Genomic DNA, 17786 nt, shown 5'->3' on the forward strand with positions numbered 1-17786 from the left:
TTAGCTCCAAACCATCTACTACTGAAGAAGTGCACCTCAAGGGAAACAGGATGTCTACCTTTTTAAGAGTATAAAAAAATACTGCTATTCTCACAAGCAAGCATAAAGGCTGAAATTTGCAAAATTTCCTCTTACTTTTTCAAAATCCCAAGACTTCGCATTTTTTTTGTGATAAGCACAGGAGAGCCAATGCTTCCACACTTTCACTGCCTTATCTCAACTGGCTGTTTTTCTAAAAACCATGGCGCTTTGAAGGAGGAAAGCAATGAATTTGGCCCTGCAGACAGCAAAATATTCCTCTTCAGCAGCTCTGAAGGAGCCAAAGGAGACCTCAGGCCTGGTGTGTTGCACTCCTGTTGCTTCCCCAGCCATCTCAGGCCGCACGGCTTCGCGCCTGCCCCTGCTCCTCAGTGCCACAAGAAACAAGACCGTGGCATTTATTGCTCTTTCACAGGGTGCCCTGAGAGGAGATGTGCGTTGGGCATGGAAAAAAAGGGCAGCTGTTTTGCTTTTGTCCTTACAGGCAGCATTTGGTTCATGTGATGTCTGTGTTTTGGGCGATAAACCTTTCCCTTCCAAGCTGCTGCTCTTTACAGAAGGGGGATTTGCAGCAGAGGTGAGCTCTCTCCTTCTCCCCACCTCACTGGCACTGTCTCCAGCAGCAGTCCTTCTTCCAATGTTACAACAGCTGTTCCCGTGGACATTCCTTTTTGGCAGCTATCACTGAAGGACAAAAAAGGAACACGGGCAGAAGTTGTACTAGGCCAGCTTAGTGATCGCTTCAGTCCACAAGCCTGGAAGTTATCCTTCCTTCTTAGGCAGCTCTCCAGAATAACTTTCAAGTTACAGAAATATAAGAAAGGAGACTCTTACTGTTATGTCTCCAAAGATAGTTATTTTCAGATCACAGCATCAGCCTGATACACTGAAAAACATTCTGTAAACCAGAACTGCTTTCATTTCCAAGCAGTTTATGGCACCTCTCCCACTGAGCTGTATCAATAGTGACTTCAAGTTAGTAATACCTGTAGCAAAGATATTGTTTCTTCCCAAAGCCAAAAACAAAGCATATCTAGAGTTATCCAAGCACATTGATAAATAAATTTTTCAAGTATTCTTGAAAGTAAATGATGTAAAATTTAATTTCAAGAAAATCCGGCCATGGAAAGTCTCAAAATCTTAGCCCTTTCCTCTAGTAAAGAAAATCCTTTTGCTAACTGAAGAGACACAGCTAATTAACAGAATTTTACATTGTAAACACTGAATTATTTTTATGTCAACAGCAAAATGTAGTGCACAGAAGAATTGTTAAGGAGATTTGCAGAGGATCCCTCAAGAGCACTGCAGCTCAGACCTTCCACAGCCAAGGCACGAAGCAGTTCATACTGGTGGTACCTGCCCAGGAGCAAGAGGCCTGGATCTAGTTTTGCAGGTTGTGCATGAATGGAGAGAAATCGAGAAATCGAAAGCAGACATCAAGAGGCTTGCCTCACCACAGCAGAATAAGCTATCACACTAATGCATTCAATTAAAAATTAAAAAAAAAAAAAAAAAAGGCAAGAAGTATGACAAAAGTAGAGCAGATTTCAGCTGAAAACTCAGTTTGTCAAGGTAGGACAATTCAGTTCACTGTCTGGAAGCACCCAACAATAGGGCACAGCAACCAGCAGACGTGCCTGATTATTTCTGCAATCTCACAGAGTGTTTCCATGGAAAAGCAGCAGCCTCCTAGGTTTGACATTCAGCGTCTGACAGCTGAGCCAGCCAAAACTCAGACTCACAAGGCTCAAAGAGAGATCACAGACAGCTCTTTGGATGTGGTTCTGAGCAATGGAAGAGTAAATCCAGCTCTGGGAAGAGCCCAACCCCAGGGGTTCTGCTCTGTGCTTTTTATTTACTAGTTGAGTTCCCAGTGAAAGCGGAACAGACATCAGAGCAGCACATGGGTGGGAGCTGTGGCCACGGGGCTTTCCTCTCTCCTTAGGCTTCATTAAAGCATTTCTGAAAAGTCTGTATAGGAACTGAAGGACTGCTCTTGGACAGAACTGGCAAAACAAAGACAGAAATGCTGGAAGAAAAATAGCCTGTACATTCCCTCCTCTATAAATTACCCTACAGTAACAACCAGAACCAGTAGGAGAGTAAGGAAATGTAGAGAGACCAATTCTACCGCAATGAAGTAACTCACAACGTTATGGGTATTCAGTGAGCTTGTCTCCTCCATGCAGATACAGGAAGCTCTCATATTTCATCAATCAAACTTGGAAAGAAAAAAAGGTTGTTATAACTCCAGAACTTGAAGTTAGGTTTTGCAGAGGTAATCTGAGGTACAGCAGGAACAGTGGTGTTTGAGCAGCACTAAATACTACATCATGCTTTAGCCCACTGCATGTGGATAACTTATTAGTGGCAAAGAATGCAGAAAAAGAATCTTAAAATGCATTTAGCAGATCCCTTTATATAATACACATTGATTTGATTTAAATTCCTCAACAAACTCATCAGGTACCACTTTGCCAGCAGTTTCTGGGGTCTAGAGACACCGGTGCCAGACCCAACCCAAACAAGCACTGTTCTGGGCAACCTGTAACAGTTTCCAGAACAACACCACATTCATTTTAAAATAAACCTTGTCTTTCTCTGCCCAGAAGCTCCTTCCACAGGTCAGTTCAGCACAAAACCATCTAAAGAAACCTCATTTTGGAGGGTATTTGATAAGGCAAACCTGGAGCATGCTCCTTCCATGCCCAGAGCTGACATCTCCACTGACAAGAGGAAAGAAAAGCAGCATCACAAGATTTACTGATAACTGATGAGACAACACCAACAAAACCTAAAAATTCCACCCACTTCCCTGCTAGCTCACACAACACAGTTAGCTTTTTTCCAAACCAAATCTACAGGGCCACTTGGGCCAACAGTAGCTATGTGTTCCACTAGAGCCACCCAAAATACTCCTGGGTTTTATTTTGTTTATATTTCAATGGCTCGGAGATTTCTATGCAGCCTGCCTCCTCCCACAAGAATAAGCAATCAGTTTCACAGCTGGGGGAAAAGAAAAAAAAAAAAAAGGAAAAAGAGGTTTTGCCAGAAATTGCTTAGAAAATTCTGATGAATACTGAAGGTTTTAGTCACAGTTAAGGCTTCCAGGTGGATTCCTAACAAATATATGACACTAGAGGCATACAGCAGGTAATCTCTATTTCAGATTATTTTCTATAAAAGTAATCAGCCTAGTACAGTCTATTGCTGTACAGCATTGCTGGCAGCAAGCACCTCATGAAGACTTGTATTATTATTGCTACTAACATATAAGGCAACAAAGAGGGATCTTGCAAGGATTTTATTATTTTGCTGCAAGGAAACACAAAAGAATTTTAGCACATGAATTTTAGCAGTACCTTGAAAGGTCTAGAATTTTCATAGTTTGCCTTTAATTGCACTTACTACACATAAGGATAAGGGGAAGAAAAAAAACAGCATAAATCAAGAGACACCTACAAAGAAAGACTCCACATTCTGAGAAATGAGCAAGACTGACACATGTGCACAGAACTAATAAACTGATTTTGCTTACTAATAAAAATTTTGAAGACACTTTTGAAGTTTTGACTGTCTTTGCACTGGTGAGAAAAATGAGTCAAAACAATGCAGTGCCAGCAGGGATGAATAATTAACTGCATTTCAAAGTAATACAATATAGTGCAAACGTGTATATATAGTGTATCTATGCACTACAGTGAAATATTTTCCATCCAGTCTGCCTGTACTTACATTTTAAACAGCTAGGATATATTTTATATTTTGATATATATATCTATAAATACATAGCACTCTAGGAAATGTATTACCTAGACTTTGCTTTTAGGAAAATAAAACCTTTGGCAATGCACTGCAAGGTAATGATGTCAGGGGCACAGACACTCACCCCTTGTCTCCCATCCATAATTTCAAAGATCATCACTATTCTCAGACTGCATGTGACAGAAAAATAGGAAGGAAAGGTCAGGAAAAAGTCTGAAACCAAGTCCAAATTTGAAGACAAGTCCATGGTGTGCAATGAGGAAGGTCACAAGCCTCTATTTCTCTTTCTAAGAGTAACTGCCTTGGATCAACATATTCTTGTTCTGCTCCCACCGCTGCTCATCCAAGCCATGAGAACTTGGTTTAGTGCAACTGCCTTTGGATGTTGTCAGATGACTCAGTCCTCAACAACAGCAAAAAACAAACTTTTTTTCTGATATCAGCAGAAAAAATAGATCTAGACCACGGATTCACTCCTACACAGAATTTTGGTCACAGGCTACTAGGAAAGTTACTGGCCTCCTGCTGATTTCTAATTCTTCATGAGATATCTATACATGTATCTATCAGCTACAGGCCAGGATGAGAAAAACTGTGTATGCCATGATTTTCAAATATTTCTGAGACTATCCCAGAGGACATATATCCACTTCAAAAACAGTGCATTATTAAAGAAAAAAGCCCACAAAACCAAAAGACAACTACTTACAGCTACCCATGCCTTATATAGGAATGCCTGTACCACAAGCAGAAATCCTTACATTCCAGTAATTTTGTGCAAGTAAACCTACTTGTTTGGCAGGCAATCCATAAACTGGACATAGAATGAGCATTGTCGACTCATTCTATGAAACAGGAAGTTCTGAATTTCATAACTTAGTGACATAATTCAGGAAATAAGCAACGAGAAGTATTTCAACACATACTAACAGCAGATTGTGTGAGTGGGCACCTATATCAAGGGAAATGTGTCTTTAAAATTTTTCTTTAAAAAGAAAAAAATTGTTACACGTCATGATTCGTTTGTCTCAGTGCCATCAAGAATAGTTATTTTCTTTTCCACATTATGAAACCTCTATTCTAATCTCACCTTTAAGGCCTTTTGGGAACATTCACATCTTAAGAAAATAATGAGCAGCTCTGGCAATGCAGAATGTCACTCTATAGAAGAGCGGTCCTGTCTTTTAGTTTGTTAAGAACTAGAATAAATAGAACATGAATAAATTCAGAGAAAGGATTTCTATAAATTACTTCCCCTTGTAGCCTCACTATTCTTTCTACAGTAATTAACTGTCTAGTAGTGAGTTATTATTTTCCTGTAGCACAAAACTTGTAAACAAGACAAGCCTTGTAATTTGCTCCTCCATTTTTGCTTCTCATCCTTGTGTTCCTTATACCCAACTTCAGCAGGAGGCCTCCAACCCTTCTACTGCTACACATTTGCACCATGCGAAATTCAGCAGAAACAAGCAGGCCCTGACTGCCAAAAGCTCCTGACTCCTTTCTGCATGGACTGTCATATTATTGAGATGGTATGAGAGAATTTCCACCATGCCTCAATTGAAAACAAAAAAAAAACCCAACCCAACCAACAGCAAAAAACAAAAAACAAAACCCTCTTAAGATAAAATCTCATAGCATGAGGCATGGATGAATGGATGATGCTGGCAGCTTTCGAGCTAGCTGGACACTCAACTGTCACAGCACCCACTCCATGCAGCTTCTTAAGTCCATTCCTCAATTTGATTTTTTTAAAACCAAGAAGAGCTAAGAGTTCTAACAAAAAGGGGAGTATGTGTCTACTTTACTACCGCTTCAAGAAGTGTGAGACCTTACATATCAGAAAATTGATACTTAATGGTCAATAGGAGTTCTATAAATACACAAACAGAAGACATAACAGGTGACTACATGGTCCAACACCCAGCACTGAAGCATAATTGGCATGTCTAATCCATCCTGGGAAGATAAATATGTGAAAACTACATCATCAGAAACATGCACTATACCTCTCTCAGGTTAATATAAGAGAAAGAAGAATACAGTACTTTTTAATGGTTCTACAGCAGAAAGCTGTCTGATGCCACCAGTGTAAAACAACCATTCTCATTTTCTCCTAACTACCAGCAGGGCAAAGATCCTCAGCATTCCTATGAAAAAATGGAGTTTAAGCATCATCATCTCTCAATACTGTCCCCTTTTTCACCCAGAAACCCTTCTGACCCTTTAATTCAAGCTCTGAATCTGTAATTTGAAAGCTCAGTATGAATTATAATAATCTTTTTGGTCATATTACTTCCTGCAACTTTAACATGAGAAACATTAAATTTTCACACTCTTTCTTCCCAAAATTTCAGGTTATAAAAGGAAGTGATAGCTCAACAGAAATTAATGAAAGAAAAATTGTGGGTTTCAGAGTTTGTGGTTTGCAGAGTTACTTTTGACTTCAGAACTATAACCATTAGGAGTGATTGCTGTCATCAACAGGAAAACAGCTGCATCCAACAGTCTGCAAAGAGCACTCACTCATCTGGACTACAGTTATTTAGGGTTCTGTAGCATTATATCATATATTACGTTGATATTTATCTAAATTTGTGTCATTTTATTTAAGCTTCCATTAAGGTTTTTATGACAAACAATTAAGGTTGCATTGTAAGACTGTTAATTTTATTTTTTTTTTTTGGCTCTTGAAATAGTCTATTTCCCTTGCTTCAGTAAATTGTAAGGCAATCCCACACTATCATGGGACACAACATAGGAAAATCTGTAGTCTATCAGGTTTCAGATTCAGCTATTAATCAATCCCTCTAATCCCTAACAAGTAAAAACTTTAGTAAGTCGTGACATTCATACCTGGAAGCTACAAAATGAAGACAAAGCACCGGAGAAAAGATTTTCAGTTCAGTCCTACATGATCCAGAACAACCAATGTCCAAAATGCATCCACTCCCCAAACTCAGAAGAAATCACATTCAAGTTTAAGACACGCATTTGTCACAGCAAAGACATCTACGTTTGTGATTTATCAGAAGGGATGTTAAAAATGGACATAAATACTCCAGCTGACTCAACACAGCACAGCAGCAGTGGATGATTGCCAAACTGACCTCAAGTACATTCCTCTGAACACAACATACATCCTGTACGTCTGCCACCTCCCTCTAAAGCAGCAGCTGGCTGCTAGAAACACCTATGTTTCCTATTCAGTGGAGAGGCTGTTCAATATTTTATTCTAAAAGGGAAAATTCATCCATTTTGTTTTCACAAAGAGCTTGAGAAACACTAAAGATACAGATATAAGAGATTCCAGTCACAATTATTTAGATTATAAGGACACTCTGAACCACAAGAAGCCTTACAGTCTTCCTCAGTGATCTCTCTGGGGATTTGAGGGATTATGATGCTTAGATTTGGAAGCAGAAATATCTGAGAAGTTCTTTTGGGATATACAGGAAGCCTACGTATTAAGTGCAGTACATGATGGTAACATTTGTTTTTTACTCTCTCCTCTTTGACAGCAAGGATCTCCACTGAATGCTGATTTAGGAAGGCTACCAACCTCTAACCCAAAATAAGCAAAAGTCATATGTGTGTTCAGAGGAATGTTTCCATGTTCACACTACAGTCTTTCCCATTTCCAGGAATATAACAGAACAATAGCTATGTTTGATTATATTCAAAAAACTTTTATTTTTAAATAAACAACCAAAATTAATGAGTATCTTGGGGTTAGACTTTATTGCTCATACACTGCATCACAGCAAAGGGACAAAGCTTCAGACATTCTAGCAACAGTAGCTTAGCAGAATTTTACCCTCATCTACTCAATATCCAGTTTCAGTAGAGCAGTGAATAGGAAAAAGAGAGCTAACTCCTTGAAACAGGAAATTTGATAACAAAACTGAAACTCCTCCAGTCCGATCCATAATTTGGCTCAGATTTGCAAGCAAGAAAGCAGAAGAGGAGCTGCTAGAGAACACTGGCATGCACATAAGCACAGAAGATTTTTAGTGACAGAGAAGGTGAGAATATTGGGGGGCGGTGTGCTGGTGGTGAGGCTGTTTGGCTGGTTGGTTTGAAGTCTATAAACAAGTCAGGCCCTGCAGAGTTATTATTAATCATGATCAAATCACATCAGGTTGTCAACATCTGATTGCCCTTACACTTGTACATTCTGTCCGTGTCCCTCTGAATTAAAATGGTAAAATATTAATCAGCAGTGGCAGCACACAAGATATTTTCATGCAGCAGGATTCAAATAAAGTGGAAATTACTCATAGAGCTAAACAAGAACAAAAGCTCTTTACTCTAAGTTTGCTTTGTGCCAAAATCTTCATGCTATCCATATTGTTATTCAGCCAGTGCGCACTGGATTTTCTTTTCTAAATTTTCTTTTAAAGAAATGTTTAGATTAGCAATGCCATAAAAGAAAAAAAAAAAGCACACGTACAAACAAAAAAAGATTCACACTTTAATTTGGGTCCCTCTCCCTTTCCTGCAGATTCTGAACAGCTGCCCAGCATTTTGCCAAGTCCCACATGCACCCATGACTCTGACTCACCATTCTAGTCTGCAAGCACTGCTACTTATTCTTTAGTTGCTTCCTAATCTTTTTATGGTTTAGGGCATCCTCAGGATGACTCTGAAATGAGTCGCACACAGAAGGACATGCTGAAGCCAGAACAGCTCTGTGTACACTTACACCTTTAAAAATTAAAAATAATGGAGGTCTTTACAAACCACACAGAAAAAAACAGTAACCAAACAAACAAACAAAAAGCAACCCACCAACCAAACAACAGTTCAGTTTTGCTTCCTCCAAGGATTTCTCTGACCTCCTCTGTACAGGGCTTGAACATCTTCATTGTCTTGCAACATGTCCAAGGTATTTGTCAGAATATTTTGTTAAGCCTTTCTATCAACTACCATGACTGACATGAGACTTTGGGGAGGGAGTGGAGGTGGGGGTGAAAATGGCTTTTTACCTCTTCCAGAGCTGAAACTATTTATATGAATGATGATATTCTCATAAGACTTTCAAAGCAGGTGCATGAAGCTGGGAAATCAATTAAAAATCAAGGAAATAAATACCCAGCTACAACAGGCATATATTTGCTGCTCCACCTTGAGGAATACATTTTCGTAAGATTTGGAACCTAGATCTCATTATCACCTTATCTGTTGTTTTTATTATGTACCTGAACTCTTAGAAGGAAAAATGAAAAATTACTATTCAAGAATAAATTCTATCTTAAGTCTATGGTTCCTTCAGGACAGAAGCTCACAGTAACTTAAAAAATGAGGAAGATGTCTCAAGATACGCTATCACATATTATATGATATATTCATTGAGAATATAACTTAAGTTCTTGCAGCTATGGAGCTGAACTAGAGGAAGCAGGAATCACAATCAAAACATGATTTCTTTTGCTATCCAAGACAAAGAAGTTTGTGCATATTTTTCTCCTTCAGGAGGCAAATCAACTACTTTATTTGCCTTACAAAGAACGGCAGCCAACAACAAAGGTTGTTTCAGCAGGCCCATGCTTTGGGCCATTTATATTTCCAGTTAAACAGCCAGGCATCTAAACTCTTACCGGTACAGGAACATTTGCAGATCACAACAGGCAATCAAACAAGTGTTGTCAGACCCCCTCTGGGTCAAGCTGCACTCAACTCATGCAGTACTTTAGTTTTGAAGGAATCACAGAAAGGTTTGGGGTGGAAGAAACACCCAGTTCCACCCCCCTGCCATGGACACAGACACCTCTCACTACGCCAGATTGATCAGAGCCCCATCCAGCCTGGCCTTGAACGCTTCCAGGGATGGGCCATCCACAGCTTCTCTCTGCAGCTTTTCCCAGTGTCTCTCCACACTCACAGTAAAGAACTTCCTCTTAATATCCACCTAAACTGGAAGCAATACTCCAGGTGTAGTCTGACCACTAACAGGCTCACTTTACATGACCCAACACAGCTGGTGCACAAAGGCACATTATTGTCTCATAAGCTTCCCATATCTGCATTGCTCTCCAAGCACCAGCTTCTGCTATAGCACAGAGATTTTTCTAACAGGGACAGTAAAACTTTATTTTGCCCACAATGAACTGCATGGAGTTCCTCTCAATCCATTTTTCCAGTCTGACAAAGTCCTTCTAAAAAGCATCCCTACCCTACCCACATCAGTGCTCCCTCTCCATGCAATACCATCCCCAAACTTGCTGAGGATGCTCTGCTTTCCATTGTCCAGGCAGTTCACAGCAGGATGGAACAGTATCAATGTCAGGGTTAACCCAGGGAAAAGGAATTACTTTTCTTTCCCTGTCTGCCATTTGGCTGGCCTAACAATTGACCAGTGTCTTCCAAGGGACTACTGAAAGTGCTTTGGGAGCCAAAGCCACCTCCAGAATCAGTCTGACCATGCTGTCCATACCCAAAGGGCAAACATAAGTACAACATCATAAGGTGGCTCCTCCTCTAAACTCAAATACCAGTTTACCTCTGGGCAAATTGCTTTGCTTAGAGCACAATTTGAAGTACAAAAATCTCATCAGTAACTGTTAGTCATTATCTGTCTCCATCTGCTACATTTCAAGTGTTTTAAGTTCTTCCCTGTCCTGAACTGTTTGTGTACATGACAGAAAGAAAACATAAACAAAGAAGGAGACAAGAAGAACTTTGCCAATCTGTTCTGGTGGGTTGCTTTCCCAAGGGTCCTTTGAAGAGCTTTTGAGTTCAGTAACTTCATAGAATGGAAAGAATGTTTACATTTTTGGGGTATGAAGGCATGGCACAACTATTTGTATAAAAGATAAATGGATATAATAAATGTCAGAGTAACATGTTAGGTTTGGGTTCTTTGACCTTTATTCCAAGAGAGGCAGGGAAAAAGAAGGAAAAAAATAATAGCAATATCAATTTATCATTATTCAGAGAGAAAAAGTTTGCAGATAACTTCCATGGATGAAGTGCAGCACCACCTTGGACCTCAGCTAAAGTCATATGCAAACTGGTGACACATATGGCACCCCAGGGAATTTAGAAACCAACAATAAGCACAGCTGCTAAAATATCCCTTCAAACAATGCAGTCCATACCATGGAAAAAACCCAATTTGGACTCTTTTTCACTCGTCTAGAATTTTTACTTTTAGCCTACTATTAAATCTGGCACAGTTTATTTAGGTTGAGGAGTTATAGCTTGCAGGAGTACTCTGGGGCAATAGAAAGATGAAGTTTAGATGAGAGATTAAGTTTAGACAAGAGATCATAGATTATCAAGAAGACACCACAGAAAATGTGTGAAGTTAGCTTAATAAACATTTCCATTCAGAAAGGTGGCTTCACCTTCTATGAGATAAATGAGCTCCATTAGAAACTAGGACACGTTACTCCTTTTCAAAGAAGAAAATTCACTGTCACCACTGTGTCCTTCTCACATTCAAGTGCAAGACCAATGTAGAAATATTTGCATTTGTCGCAGAGATGCTTTGAAAGAAAAGAGGAAAAGAAACAAAACCAAAAACAAACAAACAGAAAACTATTAATGAAGAAACCTAGGAAATAAGGTAATCCAAACAGGAAACAAGGATGGAATTACAATGATATCCTGCATGGAGAACTTGAAACATAAAAAATTCCTATGGCAAGCTACTGAATTGCTTCAAGAAATCCAAGTTCAAAATCTTTGTCTCTACAATGAATTTTTTCCTCAACATATTCCTCAATTCCCTGTGCAGACTTCTGTGTGCATAACCCCAGCATTAATAATCCCCCTGACTATGAAAACAGGAGGAGGAAACAATCATTAATTACTTGAGGTTGTGCAGATATTTATAAGGCAAGAAAAATGAACATGCAGTTCTTGACGGCACCCATGGTGGTTTTAGGCTGTCCCATGTGAGAGGAAAAAAAAAAAGGGGACTCAGGGATCAAAATAAAAAACAGACTTTGTTTTAATGCAGGATGGAGGAAACTGCTTTCCCATTAGAGGACAAATAAATATCACCAACTGCCTGACACAAAAGGGAAGAGGAAAACAACAGGAAAATTTGCCAGCTGGGGAAAGCGGTAATCAGCTGCCAAGGATCATTTTAGAGCTGCAGCTGCTGGTCTCTGCCAAGTTTAAAGAGTTAGCTGTTCTAAAAGTATATTTGAAAAATGCCACTAGGGAGTTTAAATACTGACCTTGTATGGAAAAATTCCACTGAGAAGACAGCAAATTTCCAGGATCCCGGGAATTTTGTTAAGAGTCATCTCATGATTTCCCAGGTTCGGCATCAAAAGAGCTATTCCAAAAATGCAACCAATGTTGCTTTTTTCCCCACTCACATCCCTACCCACAGGGTTGCCAGTCTCCCATGTGCCTGTCTGGATTTAGTTCTGCACATCCCACTCCAAAGGGAGCAACTTCTAGACTGAGAATGTTGCTACTACTATATCATCACTAATCTATTTTTACTGGGTGATGCACGGGGCTTCTGGGAAGACAGCAGATATAACATTTCTCTCGGTATTTTAAGATTATTCATGTACAGGGCTCTCAGCAATACTATTTGTTGATATTTTAGAGAAGCACTGCTGATAAGCTCACAAGTATTTTAGGACTTGAAAGGGCTAAATTAGTGAAAAACCTAACCAAACAACCAAAAAAAAAAAAAAAAAAAAGAAAAAGAAAAAAGCAGCAAGGTTTTCCTCATATAACAGTGTGCTTGAAACTAAACTACTTTTTCCAGATTACTTTTTTTTTGAGAGAAAAACCTGTCTGTATGGCAGAGCATTGATATCAAGAGATGTGAAGGATGATCCAACCCCCTTTGTGATATTTCTGAGAGTTTAAGAGAAACCCCCTCAAACAGGTTAGGAAGGAAGAAGTGATGCAAAGGTGCACAAACCAACAAAAGAAGTGATTCATTATATAACATCTGCACTTGGGTCTCAAGCATATCACATAGAATATCAGCTGGAAAAAGCATAGCAAAGACAGGTGCAGGAAGAAACCCAGATCCATAAGCACAGTGTCACATCCTTTAACACCCCCACAATCAGCAGACATTTATTTTAGCCACTCAAGACAACAAGGAAACATTTATTCCAGATTACAAACTTTTAGGAGAAATTCTGCTATCATTTCTCTTGAATCAGAAGGAACCAAATGACCTAAAATTTCCCACTTTTGAGGCAAGAGGCAGATGCAATTTTGTTCTTCTGTAGTAACAAGGGTGAGTAGTACCCAATGTGTGTGGGGAGCTACTCTGCACTGCAAGTGATAATTTGTCAAAGACTAGATTACTATCATCTGGTGTTGTTATAAAAGTTTAAATACCTATGTAGCAAGCATGACAAAAAGCAGAAGCGACTGGAAACCACAAACATTATACTAAATAAAGGGCAAAATTCTATTGGAACCTGGCAGTTCATTATTTTGTAGTATTCCCCTCCACCATTATCCCGACAGCAACCATTCAATCATGGTTATTGTGTTTCACTGCTGCTTCAGAGCAATCAGCATGGATGTTACTTTCAGTGACAGATAAATCTCTAAGGTAGTATAAACTCCCAGATGAAAAAGTAGCCAGACAACCATTTACTGTCTTATTTATGGAACAAACTGGTCCATGAAACAGGAACCTCAATATCCTACTGCAGCCTCAAAAGTCTTATCAAAGGACACAGGAGAGAGAGAAACTAAAGACAGAATAGGATACCAAAAGATACTTTCTATAGGTACAGAGCGGCTTGACTACATTCAAGAGAAATTAAAAAAAAAATAATAATAAAATCAACATTCACACTGCAGAAGTCAGTTAAAAAGTGCCTTTTTAACAAAAGATTATTTTTTGAGAGAAAAATTACCTTTTCCACTGCACTAATACATATACAACAATGATATTTAAAAGTTCAAGTGTCAGGATGTATAAAAGTGCAAAGGAAGTTTATCAAGTTTACAATTGTCTATCAGATACTCACTGTATCTTCCAGAGGTGTGAAGATAAGAATACATATCTGGAATACATTCAAGAGAAAGACAGAAGTTTTAAAAATAAACCTAATTGCAGGCACTGCCACTGGCTCACCAGTTTCATTTTGACTTGATTTTAGAGACATAAAGTACTGATGAGGAATGCTTACTTTTTCTTTTACTTTTTTATTTTTTGTTTAAAAATGGACACAAGTTTTAGAAAAAAACCCCAAGCTATTCTCTGAGATATCTGGTGGGAACCTTCACTACATAAGGACTGTATTTCATTAAATTTGATTCTCACTGCAGTTACAGTGCTGTGTATCACGGCCTTTATGTTCCACAGATCTTACAGTTATAGTGCAGTCTGATTAAAAAAAAATATATATAATTACCATGAGCTATTTCTACGCAATGTCAGGATCCTAAAGACAAAAATTCACAGGAAGATCACATATCAAGGCAGTAGAGAAAAGAGCACAGGGCTAGTACTTCTTGAACTGTGGCAGATATCTCAGAGGGACTTCCAAGAGTCCCAAGAGACCAGGAGAGAACAGAAACTTTTGAGCCAGAACGTAGCTGAAGAAAGCCATGTATGGCCAGCTCAGATCACTGAGGATATCAGAAGGAAAGAATTAAGAGTAAAAAGGAGCTCATGACAGAACCACCTTAGCAGACTGAAGTTGGCAGAAAAGGTGTCTCTGGGAGAACCTGAGAGACATCAGCTGCACAGGAGCAGCCAGCTGCCCTCACACCTCCTACATCAGCCTCCCCTGCAACAGCAGAGGCTGACTATGGAAACTGAACCATGGTGAGTCTAAAACCCAGACAAGCTTGTCATATATCCCCAGCATATATTATATATATCCCCAGTGTAAATTACAGTTCTCTGACTGTAGTTGGCTTGGTTTGTCTTGGCTACTTTAGACATACAAGAAGGAGCTTAGGAAGATGGGAAGGTTGTTTTTTTTCAAATGTGTGACAAACACTTCATGTAGAAACAGAAAGTGCAGCAGTCATTGTGCTTTTTTTTTTGGATTTACAAAACCAGAACTGCACTCTCCCACCCCAGCCTGGCTTCTGTAAAATTTACAGAACTGAAATGAGCAACATTACTTTAATATACTTTCTTCTAAAATTAAAATTCTAAATTGAATTCTAAATGAATTCTAAAATGAAAATGATATTTCATACACAGAACATCAGCTCTGTACGCTGTGTTTGCAGAACTCCTACAGTGACACAAATGCCTTGTTTAAAGCATCATTTTCTTCCCTCCTTGCTTCAAACCACACACAGCTCCATTGAAAGAGAGGGACTTCATGGTTCCAGCAAGACAGCAGAGAGGAAACATCTAAATAAGGCTTTTCATCTGTCAAAAAGTACAGATAGACCAGTGTAGTTCATTCTTTAGTCATGTAAGATTTGTGCTTTGAGGTTACGCTTTCCCAAACAAGACCCCATTTACACTTCAAGTACAGTGAGCAGATTTACCAAAAAGAGAACAAGTGAAAAAGTAAGTCTGAACAGTGGCATTCAATTTTGCTGGTGTTCAGTGTACTCAAGAGCTTGACCTCCTGCCATTTTTACTCTCCCCAGATGTATCACTCTAAAAGACACTGCCTTTCCTAGGGCTCTGGCCTGGCTGAAGACTTAACCCTCTATCTTTGAACACAGCAGTGATATTTGAAGTGGGCTCCACATTTAGATCCCACCACACTGAGTTTAGTGCAGAAAATGTAAAGGACTCTGAACACCAGTACATAACTCATCTACAAAGAAAACCATTGCTAAACAGAGGTCAACAAGCGGTTTCAATATACCACCAAGTAAATCCCACTCAGATTTATGTGGCCATCTTGCAAACACCATGGCAGAGAAGTTTCAAATGTCCATTGGATTAGGATGGCAATCTAAAAACCACCACCAGCACCAGTGGTCTGTCACTGACCATTCTGCAACTCCTAAGTTAAAGCAGTTCTGACAGAAGTCACTTCCAAAAAGACTTTTCCATTACAAGAGTAGTAGGATATTAAGTGTTCATTGTTCCCAATATTAATTGAGAAATAAAATATTTTCCATAACTAAAGCATTCTTAAAGGAGAAGTTGATTCATATAGGTCCGTGGTATAGGCTTCCAAGTGATAGATTCAGGAGCCATGAATATTGTGAGCCCAGGAGTCAGCAGAAGGAAGGAATGTTTTACTTTATGCAAAGCAGCTCTGAGTGCTGTGAGATATCAGGACCTCACCCAGCATGCTTATAGAGTGCTGTAAGAACTTCTGAGAACAGCCTTGATCACTACCAAATCATGTTAATGAGCATAAAAAGCATGATAAATTGAAGAAGCAGAATTTGGGGGGGGTGGAGGGGGCAGGGGTTGTACTTGTTTTTCCTGCATGTGGCAACATACCTACACTGAATAAAATTTGTTAAAGCAATGTACTGACATTTCACAGGAGAATTCTCAAAAGTTCTCCCTTTTCATTTACCTTGCTCTAAAAGGAAATAAGTGGTAGTTTTCCCTTTTCATGGGAAAATGAGCAGCTCTCCATCTTTGGTACTTTCTTCTGTAATTGTGGAACTAAATAGCATAACGGAGACCTCAGTGACACAGTCTTCATCTTGAGCCAGATTTAGACCAGCCTTGAAAGAAATGCCATGCAGAGACTCATTTTCTAACAGAGCCCCCTTTCTCCATCTTTGATCCTCACAAACTCGCTCTGACAGCTACAATATAGGAGAGACCACCACAAGCTGGCTATTCTCATCACCTCTGAGAAGCTGGCACCCCGGGAAACAGGCAGGAAAACAGTTCATGGGAACAGCACAAATAAAGGAGTGGGCAAAATGGAAATTCAAGGGCAGTGACACGCCTGGCCACCACACAGCCATGTCATACAGCTAATGGAATTACGTGGCAGCAGTCTTTCCCAGAGAGGTAAATCACTGAAACATTTCTGAAGCTTGTCTGCCAAACACCTCATATTTCATTTATTATCCTTTCACAGCAGCAACTTGTGCACAGACTAAATTTCCCTCATTCAAGTTATGCATAAACCCTTTAGACTGATCTATTAACAAAAATGAAAGCCCCATTTAAAAAAATAGAGAAATTGTCCTTAAAAGCCTTCTATTGGAGCTTGTAAATCCCACCAAAACCCCTTGTAATTGCAGACACACATTATGTACCCATACACCTTGCAGTCCCATTTCATTTTTCCTGAACTATTTCCAGCACTTTTGGAAAATAGGTTATTTACTCTTAAAGGAAGCATGTCCATTATTCCATGGATGAGCAGAGAGGCTGCTGCAGCAGGTCAATGAGGCACTGCAGGAAGGGCAGCGCTGCTCTGCTCCCCCTTCAAAGACAGATCACAAGCACTGCCTTCATTAACAAGTATTGACTAGCCTCTCTAATTACTGCATTCTAGACCTTGCATTTTCACTGCAGCACAAACTTCAGCTGTCCACAGAAGCCATTTGCTCAGCTTACATTTAGCTTTTACTGACAATTTCACATGCTGAAAAGGGGCAGAAACCACTTTTTTTTATACATAGGCACTTCTGGGCTTCTGAAAATAGTTAAAATACCTAGAAATGTACTTACAGATATTAATCCACCAAATTAGATACCTGAATCTGTTGGTTTACTTGTCTAAAGTTATAAATAAAAATCCAAAATTCAGACTAGTACATTAATGAAGTGGTTTTCAGAAGAGCTCAATCTCAATACCTCAGAAAAACAGGATATTTAGTTGTTATATATGTATGTAATATCCTGGCTGCAGAATGGAAAACTTCCAACTTGTTCTCACAATTCTCTGATTAACCCCACTGAGTAATACCTCTGCTTTTCCTATGCATAATTTAGAAAAAGACAATCAATCCCAATTAACTGCAGGCAGGAATTTAATTCTGAATCACACTGTTGGAAGAATAGAATACTGCTTTTCTATTCCTCCCCCCTTTCTTTTTGTCCTTCAGTGTTTCTCAGTAAACAAATCCCTGATTACTTT

At 39.2% G+C, this 17786-nt stretch overlaps 1 protein-coding gene across 3 annotated transcripts in view; it reads right to left on the reverse strand.

Annotated features, from left to right (window-relative positions):
- Positions 1-17786, reverse strand: part of FGD4 (FYVE, RhoGEF and PH domain containing 4) — a 104296-nt gene that overhangs the window by 71231 nt on the left and 15279 nt on the right. Inside the window, exons 1-2 of one of the 3 annotated variants that reach the window (XM_088054926.1) lie at positions 11994-12180; positions 8369-8511 (exon numbers count right to left, since the gene is read on the reverse strand). The exons of 1 other annotated variant lie outside the window; for it this stretch is intronic. The gene's annotated coding sequence lies outside the window, so the exon portion shown is untranslated. Of the gene's footprint in view, positions 1-8368; positions 8512-11993; positions 12181-17786 lie in introns of those variants that run through there. One more of the 3 variants, XM_088054925.1, reaches the window with a different exon arrangement.

The sequence above is a fragment of the Pseudopodoces humilis genome, chromosome 5 (genome assembly GCF_049639895.1).
Source record: "Pseudopodoces humilis isolate 2021_Gansu_Grassland_sample_001 chromosome 5, ASM4963989v1, whole genome shotgun sequence".
Lineage (NCBI taxonomy): Eukaryota > Metazoa > Chordata > Aves > Passeriformes > Paridae > Pseudopodoces > Pseudopodoces humilis.